At 40.2% G+C, this 11,045-nt stretch overlaps 1 protein-coding gene across 5 annotated transcripts in view; it reads right to left on the reverse strand.

The window, feature by feature from the left end:
• The window catches only part of NR1H4 (nuclear receptor subfamily 1, group H, member 4), a 59,281-nt gene that overhangs the window by 6,283 nt on the left and 41,953 nt on the right, over nt 1–11,045 (reverse strand). The window lies entirely within an intron of this gene.

An 11,045-nucleotide genomic window follows, 5' to 3' on the forward strand; every position in this document is an offset into this window, starting at 1 on the left:
TAGTTAATATCTATAATCAAGGCATAGATAGCATCTTAAATAACCACCCCCCAATTATTGTTCTTCCGCCCAGAAGTGTAAACAGCTTCACTTAATAATGTTTAGAGTTCTTATCAGAGGCCTGATCTCTCTCTGAATTACCAAACCTGTTCATCCATCACCTACTAGGCATTGGTGCTTGGCTGTTCTCTGCAAACTCAACATGTCCAAGATTAAGACACCATGAACAAGATGAAACTCTTCCTCTTCCTGCAAACCCAGCTCATTCCTACTGTTCCCACTCTCAGTGATTGCTACCCTCACCACCCCGAAGCCCCACCTGACACTGAGATTCAGCCTCCCTCTCACGTGGTCAGGGCCGACTCCTGTGGTTAGACCTGCTAACTCTCCCTCCCCTCTCCACTGCACCTGGAATTAACTTAGTTTAAGTCTTTATCCTCTTCATCGGGAGCACTGCAATGGCCGCCTCACTGGTCTTCCTGTCTTCAGTTTAGTCTCCTTCTACCCATCTCAGAATTACCTTTCCAAAATTCAAATCACACCCTGACTCCCCACTTCCTACAAACCTTCAAAAATTCTCCATGGCTTCTGGCATAAATGTTCTCCCTTTTTACATAGGAAACTCCAGGACCTGTCCCCTGCCTACCCCACCACCCACTACTCGCCCACATGAGAATCATAGGAATTCACAATTATTTAGTGCACTGTTCCAAACACTTCTTATGTTATAGCTCTTTTAATCTTTCTAACATACCATGAGATAGGTACAGAGAGGTTATATAACTTGCCCAAAGACACAGCTGGTGAGAGCCAGGATTCAAACCAAAAGTTGCAGGCTCCAGCGTCCTGGCTCGTAGCTGTGACTAAGCTGCACAACCTTCCCATTGTATCTCACGGCCTTTACTCCAGCCATTGCAGTTCCTAAACAGTTCCCATCGCCCAGTTTTTTAAAAATTAATCCTCACCTGAGGATATGTTTTTGTTGAATTTTTAGAGAGAGGAAGGGAGAGAGCGAGAGCAAGAGCAAGAGCGAGAGAGAAACATCAATGTGGGAAAAACATTGATAGGTTGCCTCCCACACTTGCCCTGACTGGGGATCGACCCACAACCAAGATATGTGCCCTTCCCTGGAATCAAATCCAGAACCTTTTGGTGTATGGGACGACACTTGAACCAACTGACCACCTGGCCAGGGCACATTATCCAGGTTTTATACATGTTGTTCTCTCTACTTGAAATATCCTCCTTCTTTCTTTATCTAGCTTGCCCCACTTTGTAAGTTAAGGCTCCTTTGCGTTACTTCCTCCACTGATTCAACAAATACTAGTTTGGTGCCTGTTCTGTGCACAGATCCACTCCAGAAGAGCTTTGACAGCGGAATGTGGAGACAGGGGAAAAAAGACTATGATGTGGCCTATGGATGAATTGAGGGGAACATGAGTTCCCAGGATTGGGCCACACTAGGCCGCTCTGTTCCATCCCACACCAGACCTAAAGCCATAGAACTTTGGAGAGCCAAACCAGGACAAAACTGGATTCCAGATTCTAGAACATATAAGTATCATCTGATATTACACTTCACAGAATCAGAAAGTCTAAATCCTCACCCCTAGGAGAACCTACAGAAGCATCACAAACCAAATCCTTGGCCTTTCCCTCTTTAGTCAAAATACCACACTTTTCTCCCCTTTGACTTTTGATTCTTGAAACGATTCCAAGTATCATCTGATATTACACTTCACAAAATCAGAAAGTCTAACTCCTCACCTCTAGAAGAATCTAAAGAAGCATTGCAAACCAAATCCTTGGTCTTTCTCTTTAGTCAAAATACCACGCTTTTCTCCCCTTTGACTTTTGATTCTTGAAACGATTCCCGTGGGTTCTCTTAATAATAGTGTTATTGTGGAGCACCTTCAGGATTGCATCCTGTTGAAGACTGCCCTCTAGCCAGCTGTTTCCGGTTGAACTGACTGTCCAGGACCAAACTAGATATAACTTAAAATGCAGAGTGTGAGAGAGCCTGGGAGTATCAGTCCTGGCTTCCAACAAACAGTGGTTAAGAGGTAGTAACCAGTTCTGAGTTTGAAATCTGACCTATGACTTGGTCTTGGGCACATTACTTAAACTCTTTAAGCCTCAGTTTCCTCATCTGTGAAATGTGAATTATAACAATAGTAGCATATGAGATAATATATGTAGAGTGCCTGGCTAAGAGTAAAACCTGCATAAATATTACAGCCAATAATTATTATAAGAGCTATTATTATTGTTATTCAGGAGAATTGGATGAATGCATTAGTTCCATCTTAGTATCAATTCATCGTAATCTTAGGTTAAGCTCATATACCTTTGTGTATGCAAAGCTGTGTGTGTTTTTTTGTTGTTGCTGTTGTTTTGTTTTTAATAATTCTTTATTGTTGAAAGTATTACATATGTCCCCCTTTTTTCTCTCATTGACCCCCTCCAGTCTGCCCCCACCCCCCACCCTCCATCCCTATTAGTTGTGGTTATCTAAAATAATAACTCATGACTGTGCCATTATTTTACATAGTCCATGAAAATTTGGGAGTAATATTAAAGGCAGCTGATTTTAAAATATTTAATTTTTAAAAATTGTCTTTGACTACCTAATTTTTTATTTTATTTGTCTCTCCAAACCCCCACTTACTTTCCAAACATGCTATCTCTGTTACAGTGTAACAGAATCTAATTGCAGTTGATAATTTTAGAAAAATAGGTTAAAATGTTTATTCCTCCAGAAGAGCTTTGACAGCGGAATGTGGAGACAGGAAAAAAAAGACTATGATGTGGCCTATGGATGAACTGAGAGGAAGAACATGAGTTCCCAGGATTGGACCACACTAGGACGCTCTATTCCATCCCACACCAGACCTAAAGCCATAGAGCTTTGGAGAGCCAAACCAGGACAAAACTGGATTCCAGATACAATTTTTCACCTTGTACATGTTTTAAAGGAAAAAAGTGAACATAGAGAAGATGTAGAAAAACATAATAGAAGGGTTTTTAAAAATTATTTTCCTACAGGATGGATCAAATAGAAATCTGCTTTTGAATTAGAATCAATAATCAGAATTAAGCCCTGGCTGGATAGCTCAGTTGGTTAGTGTCGTCCCAATATGCCAAGGTTGTGGGTTTGTTCCCTGGGCAGGGCACATTTAAAAATCAACCAATGAATGCATTAATAAGTGGAACAACAAATCGATGTCTCCCCCCCCTTACTCTCTCTCTCTCTAAAATAAATAAAATATAATCAGAATTAACCACAACAACATGAACAAAGAAGTGTTTTAAGTCTCTATGAACAGCAATTTCTGACGTAAAAATGTAATAATAACATCTTCCTGAAGGGGCAGTCTTTTCCCATTTTCCTGCTTCCTCCTTCCTGGAGACTTGCTTAAGGTTTGCTTCAATTGGGCTCTTTATGCCCAATTTGCTGATTTTTGGTCACAAGGGGGCACTATTTTCTAACTTAAACATAAAGACTACTACGAAAAGTCCAAAGTTGTGAAAAACCATTTATATTTTTATTCCTCTGTTTCTTCTTTTCCTTTCTTTATCCAATGTTTTCTTGTTTCATTTTTATTTTTAAAAAAGAGGTCTGTGATTGATATATTAACTGGTCAATGATAATAAATATTCTTTGAAAGAATAACTATTTGATAGAATCAACACTATGCTGTTGTAAGTTATTTTAAATGTAATTGTCTTTTATTTCCTAATTAACTTTCTAGTTTTCATTGGAGATAAAAATAGAGCAGAGGTAGGTGTGCGTGCGTGTGTGTGTGTGTGTGTGTGTGTGTGTGTGTGTTTGCACAAATGTGCATTTTATACAAGGGATCCTTTTTAGGCTAGGACGCCCCATCCAGGTTTCAAGGTCAAATGCAAATTTTGTTCTCTCTCAGGAGCTTCCTCTGTCACCGTGTATCAGAATTAGTTGCTCCCTTCTCTATGTTCAATTCTATTGCACTTGTCACAACTCATTTCTTTCCATCCCATTAGAATGTGAAATACCATATAAATGTTATGAGAGTAGGAACCAACTATTCTCAGTGCCTGGCACACTGCCTTGCCAGTAAAGCGTGCTCCACAGATGCTTCTTGTTCATCTCTGTATCCTTAGTAACCAGCGTGCTGCTGAGACATGGCAGGAGATTAATAAATGCATATTAAATTAGGCAATATTACATTTTGCTAGTTCTTATGATGAAGGTGACATAGTTATGAGATGTGATGGGGGAAAGGATGCTATTAAGACAATGGAAACATTCTCATGATGCTAAGAGAATGGACTCTAGCCTACAGCTAACTTGTACTCAGAGTCATTTGTGCCACAGTGTTGGTCTTAGTAAAAGCCTGCCAACAGCTCTAGCTGGTTTGGCTCAGTGGATAGAGCATCAGCCTGTGGACTGAAAGGTCCTGGGTTCAATTCCAGTCAAGGGCACATACCTGGGTTGCAGACTTGACCCCTTGGCCCTACTCGGGGCATGTGCAGGAGGCAACCAATCGATGTGTCTCTCTCACATTGATGTTTCTCTCTCTGTGTGTCTCTCCCTGTTCCACTCTCTCTAAACAATGGAAAAATATCCTCGGGTGAGGATTAACAATAAGAAAACATATAATAAATAACACACCTCCCATTAGTCCTAGTGGCCAAAAGTTATCTGGCCAAATTAGACCTCACCAGTGCTTAGGAATTGAGAGGGTTTGGACTATCAAGTCCCAGGTTCATCCCAATAAAATTCACCAATTTTTGAACATCTAATATGTGCCAGGTGCTGTGATAGTGCTGGGAATGATCCTCAAACAGTTGACAGATTAATGCAAGAGGCAGATACATAAATAAACATATAATGTTGAAAATGGGATAAATATAAAAGGCTCATGGGTACAGCTGAGGGCTAATGAGAATATGAACTCATGTATTACTTCAATACTTTCTCTTATTTTGAGAAAACTTGCTTCCTACCATTTGAGCCCCAAATTTGTCCATGCCAAAATTATTACATGACCATTTTGAAAAGCAAAAGGAGAGCTGTTACCTATTTGAAACTTTGTGTAAGCATTTCCTTTTCTTATAAATATTCTATCATTTGTTTCTTTATATTTCTAACCTTTATTTCAAAGATAGTATTGGAACCAATAGTTTACATCTACTTCTTTAGAAAATATAGTTCTTTTTTTTTTTTTCAAACATATACTTTATTGATTTTTTACAGAGAGGAAGGGAGAGAGATAGAGAGCCAGAAACATCGACGAGAGAGAAACATCGATCAGCTGCCTCCTGCACATCTCCCACTGGGAATGTGCCCGCAACCCAGGTACATGCCCTTGACCGTCTTTATATTTAACCTTTATTTCAAAGATAGTATTGGAACCAATAGTTTACATCTACTTCTTTAGAAAATATAGTTCTTATCATTGTTTTCATTTGTTTCCAAGTCTAAAGCAGTGAAGTCATATGTATTTAAAGAGCAGAAAAATAAACATAGTGTACTACATACAGTATACTTTATTAAGCTACTATAAACTAGCTACAACTTTATCACTCTAGTAAGAATTTCTCCTTTCTCTGATCTCACCGCCTGTATTCATTTTATAAATTACTTAAAAAATATTTAAAATTGCTGGCTGTGCTTATACTTTATCTCTAACCAAAGGGCAAGAACCGTATCTTACCAGTCTTTATATTCCCTACCAGCTGATAGTTGGCAAATGTAAGATCTTAGCAAGTAACAGGTACACAGTAGAAAAAGACTGCTGGGCTTTGACTAGAACAGCTGTGTTCATCTCATGGCACTTTGCTGATTAACTGTATGACCTTGGGCAGGTCATCTAGCCTCTCCAAGCCCATTCCCCCATCTATAAAATAGTGGCATAGCACCCCTTCAGGGGCAACTGGGGATACTAACAGAATGAAATGTGTAAAAACAAACCCTTGCAAAATCACAAGATATACTGTCATCCTGATAAACACTTAATTGAATATTTCATATCTGTCTGTTATGGAGATCCAAAAAGGCCACAAAATACTATGAATTTCAGAGGTTAGTTATATGTGTAATTAACAGAACAAGTTTCTTTGGTTTGTGAGACGTTGTTGCTAATTTCTTTGCTGTTAAAATATTAATTCTTTCAGTGTTAACAAGCCTATTTCAATCTTAATACCATATTTAATGGTATTATATAATTATTCCTATTTTTAATAAAACTTCCATTTTAAAAACCTAATTTTCATACAACTACATTGGGAATAAAAATACTGATGCAGTAGAATTATGTAGAAACAACTTAACCACAGGTTGTGTCAGATATATGCTCTGAAGCCTCAGTAAACATAAATAAACACTATGACCCTCATTAATAAAAGGTATCTGAGGAGACCGTGTGTTTGTTCATAGAATTGGGATGTAATAATAGCAAAGAAAGGCATATGAACTTGGAGAACAAGAAAAGAAATCTCACATTATATTCTTTAAAGAGTTGTGTAGGGATAAACAGGGTAACAGACATTGTTACTGTGGAATTCAAAGTACAATACAAATATGAATGTGTTATATTTGCATAAGAATGAAAAGTTATTTTGAAAGGTCACCTGGCAAGATCAGGTTTTTATGTGGTGTGGGGAAGAGGCAATGTTCTGAAAATCCACTGGGAGAAGCAAATTCATAAAGATGAATAAATAGAACAGTTATGATAGATAATAAAATACTAATCAGCATGTGAATTTGGATGCTTTTTATTTTCCCAATACGTGGTCGAATTTTGGGTAAAGTATCTTATGAATTAGAGGCATGCATCTTTATTTAGAGACCACATGCTGGAAAACTTTTTTTTTTCTGTTAATCCTCACCAGAGGATATTTTTTCCATAGAGACCACATGCTGGAAAACTTTTTTTTTTCCTGTTAATCCTCACCAGAGGATATTTTTTCCATTGCTTTTCAGAGCCAGTGGAAGGGAGGGAGAGTGGGAGAGAGAGAGAGACAGAGACAGAGAAACATCCATGTGAGAGAGAGTGGGAGAGAGACAGAGAAACATTCATGTGAGAGAAACATTGATTGGTTGCCTCCCGCATGTGCTCCGACCAGGGGATGGGGAGCAAACTTGCAACCCAGGCACATGCCCTTGGGAATCAAACCCACAACCCTTCAGGGCATGGTCCGATGCTCTAACCACTTAGTAACACCAGCCAGAACTGGAAAACTTCATTTTTGAACCTTTCAACACTTGCAGATTTAAGTTCTGAAATTTATGTTATCAAGCAAGAATTTTTTATTACATATTTTTAGCCTGCAAGACCCTCACCATTTCTCACCTAGTTGCGGCATTGGTTTCTCCCAGGTTTCTCTGCTTCTTGCTCAGTCTCTCTAACCCTTCCTTCATAATACTGCCAGAAAGATCTTCCTACAGTACCTCTATGGTCATGTCACATCTGGTCAGAATATTACAAAGGCACTCCATTATATAATGACTAAATTAAACTACTGTCCTGGCATTCAGTGTCTTTTAGTATCTAGCACTTACTACAATATCAGCTTTACAAATATTATTTTCTAATAATATTAAAGGACTTGTGAGTCCTATACATGGTTAATCTCTCATCCCTTCACATCTTTGCACTTTCTATGTTATCCTTTATAATAAAAGCCTAATATGCTAAGTGCCTGGTTGTCCGGTCGTCTGTTCAACCAATCAAAGCATAATATGCTAATGATATGCTAAGGCCGTTCAACCGCTCGCTATGACGTGCACTGACCACAGGGGGCAGACTCTCCGACTGGTAGGTTAGCTTGCTGATGGGGTCTGGCTGATCGGGATTGAATGAGATGGGCCAGACAAGCCCTGGAGCCCTCCCACAGTCCCTCCCCTGCTGGCCGACCTCCCACATCCCTCCCAGGCCCCAACTGTGCGCCACTGGGGTCCCTCAGCCTAGCCCGCACCCTCTCACAATCTGGGATCCCTTGGGGGATGTTGGAGAGCTGAGTTTGGCCCGATCCTGCTCAACACAGGAGCTGTCCCCTGGTGGTCAGTGTGCTCCCACAGGGGGAGTGCCACTAAGCCAGAGCCAGGCTCACAGCTGGCAAGTGCAGCGGTGGTGGTGGGAGTCTCTCCCACCTCTGTGGCAGCACTAAGGATGTCCGACTGACAGCTTAGGTCTGGGGGGAGCGGGCCTAAGCCATCAGTCAGATATCCCCTGAGGGCTCCTGGACTGCGAGAGGGTGCAGGTCAGGCTGGGGGACCTCCCCAACTCCCCCCCCACCCCCTGCCAAGTGCATGAATTTCATGCATGGGGCCTCTAGTTACCTTATAATGCTATATATCTTAGAATGCCTTTCTCAGACTTTTGTGGCTTGAGAAGTGTCTAATCATTCTCCAAGATTCAACTATCAACTTTGCAAGCCTTTCTGACTTGCCAGAAGACTCACAGGAAGGCAGGGATTGTCACAAGGCTGAACCAAGTGCCTAGAATTAGATGCAATTTGGGTTCCTGAGTCTGGGGCAGGACTGGACCTGATGCGGTGAGTGAAATGGTTCTATATTCAGGGGAAGAACCATCTGAAAAGAAAATAAATGGACTAGACTCACAGCTTCAGATAATAAACCATCTATCCATCCATCCATCCGTCCATCCATCCACTTATTTATTTCACAGATGTTTGTTGAGCACCCACTCCAAGCCAGGCATGCACTAGGTACCTGGGTTAAAATATGAAGTCAAAAAGAGGCAGCCCCACCCTACAGAGTTTTTAATATCAAATCAAGGTGGTTTGTAGAACAAATTATTAAAGTTAGCCATGACTTCAAAGAGATCAAACTAGTTATGGGGTCTATTTCAATAATTTGTAACAAAAAAGGGACATATAGCTAATAAGTAGTGGAGCCTAGATTCAAGCCAGATTCTTCATCATCACTGTCTCTCTCTCTTTTTTTTTTTAAACATATTTTATTGATTTTTACAGTGAGGAAGGGAGAGGGATAGAGAATTAGAAACATTGATGAGAGAGAAACATCGATCAGGTGCCTCCTGCACACCCCCTACTGGGGATGTGCCCGCAACCAAGGTACATGCCCTTGACTGGAATCAAACCTGGGACCCTTCAGTCTGCAGGCCGACGCTCTATCCACTGAGCCAAACCGGTTAGGGCACCACTGTCCCTTGATGTATAAACCAAGAACACGTCAACCGGAGTAAGATTCTTTGATAATTGGAGACATATGTATAAAATTAAAAGTACTTTATCATATGAGTCACCATCTGTTTTTACTTTATTAGTTTTTTAAAAGCTAGATTTGACTAATGTGTTTTCCTAAACAGACCACTGTCATGGTGAATGGACACCAGGACCAAATAGCTGGCCAGGTAAGCTGGAGAGGCATCTTCCATCACAGGCCGCAGCCACAACAACTTTCCGCAGAGAGAGAACCACCAATTTACATTCAATAGCCTGAACTATGAAAATTCAGCAGCCTGCAGTTCATCCTTCCCAAGATAACTGTCAATTACTCATTGCAACTTTAAAATAAAGATATTTGCCCATTAATTAATAATTACTTATTTCCTCCTTCTAATCAATGGGCATAAAGTTTCTGTTAAGCAAGATGAGTAAGTCCCAGAGATCTGCCGTTCAACATTGCACCTACGGTCAACAATACCACTTAAATAGTTGTTAAAAGGGTATATTTCAGCCCTGATCGGTTTGGCTCAGTGGATAGAGCGGCGGCCTGCAGACTGTAAAGGTCCCAGGTTCGATTCCGGTTAAGGGCATGTACCTTGGTTGCGGGCACATCCCCAGTAGGGGGTGTGCAAGAGGCAGCTGATTGATGGTTCTCTCTCATCAATATTTCTAACTCTCTATCCCTCCCCCTTCCTCTCTGTAGAAATCAATAAAAATATATTAAAAAAGGGTATATTTCATGTTAAATATGCTTACCACCATAAAATAAAATAAAAAATCAGGATATTTAAGTAGCCAGCCAAATGACTGGTTAAGCATCAATCAGAAAAATTTATGGCACAGAAGATCCAATTGAGAAGAATTAAGAAAAACAGTAAGACTTGTAGGACTGGATAGTGCCTTGGAGGTTACCGATTCAATCCTTCTCCCTTACACACACACACACACACACACACACACACACACACTGTCCAGGACCAGAATCCACATTTCTTGACAACGCAATGTCTTTCAAAGGGTGAAAGGCTGCAATAATATATTTCCCAGATCCTTCTCTTCCTCTCCATTTCTCCCAGCAGCAGGGGTCACACCCTTGATACTTCCTGCCTCCTACCAGGTGACCCTCTTCCTGGCTTATCCTAATATTTCTGGAAGATTTGTAAAGCATAATTTGATGTTTGATGTTTTCCCTTCCCACTCAAAAATCTCTGTCTGGCCATTACATAGGAAATAAAGAATAAAATCTTTACTCCAACATTTAAGGTCCTCAACCATTTTGTTCTATGTTTTCTTTTTATCTCTTTTTACCATAACTCTTAATCTGATCAGACTCAATTATTCACTCTTCTTTGCGTGCAGAACCTGAGCTTCCTTGCCTCAATCCTTCACTCCTGCCGGTCCTTATCTCCTGCACCGCCACTCAGTATCACATCACATATCATTCAAGGTCCAGCAAAAATGCCAATGAAACCTTTCCCGACCCCTTCCAACTAGAGGTCATCTCTCTCTGTTATTCTCCTCCACACTTTAACTCTCTCTTAACATATCTCTCTAGCTCATATCTTCCAGGGATGGGGAAACTTTTTTCAGCCAAGGGCCATTTGGATATTTACAACATCATTCACTTAATATAATTCAGTTAATATAAATTTATGTTGCTATGAAAAAAGCTCCTAGATTTATTGAATTTTGAGTCCCACCTGCGGTTGCCTCGGCAGGGCCAGTATCTTGCTCCGATGAGTTGTTAAACTAAAATATCAATTGTTATATAGGAATAATGCATCTTTTAAAAGTGTTTTTTTAAATCTACCCATGATGCTAATTATGCTTTCAATTTTAAACTAAGAAAA

The sequence above is a fragment of the Myotis brandtii genome, unplaced genomic scaffold (genome assembly GCF_000412655.1).
Source record: "Myotis brandtii unplaced genomic scaffold, ASM41265v1 scaffold708, whole genome shotgun sequence".
Lineage (NCBI taxonomy): Eukaryota > Metazoa > Chordata > Mammalia > Chiroptera > Vespertilionidae > Myotis > Myotis brandtii.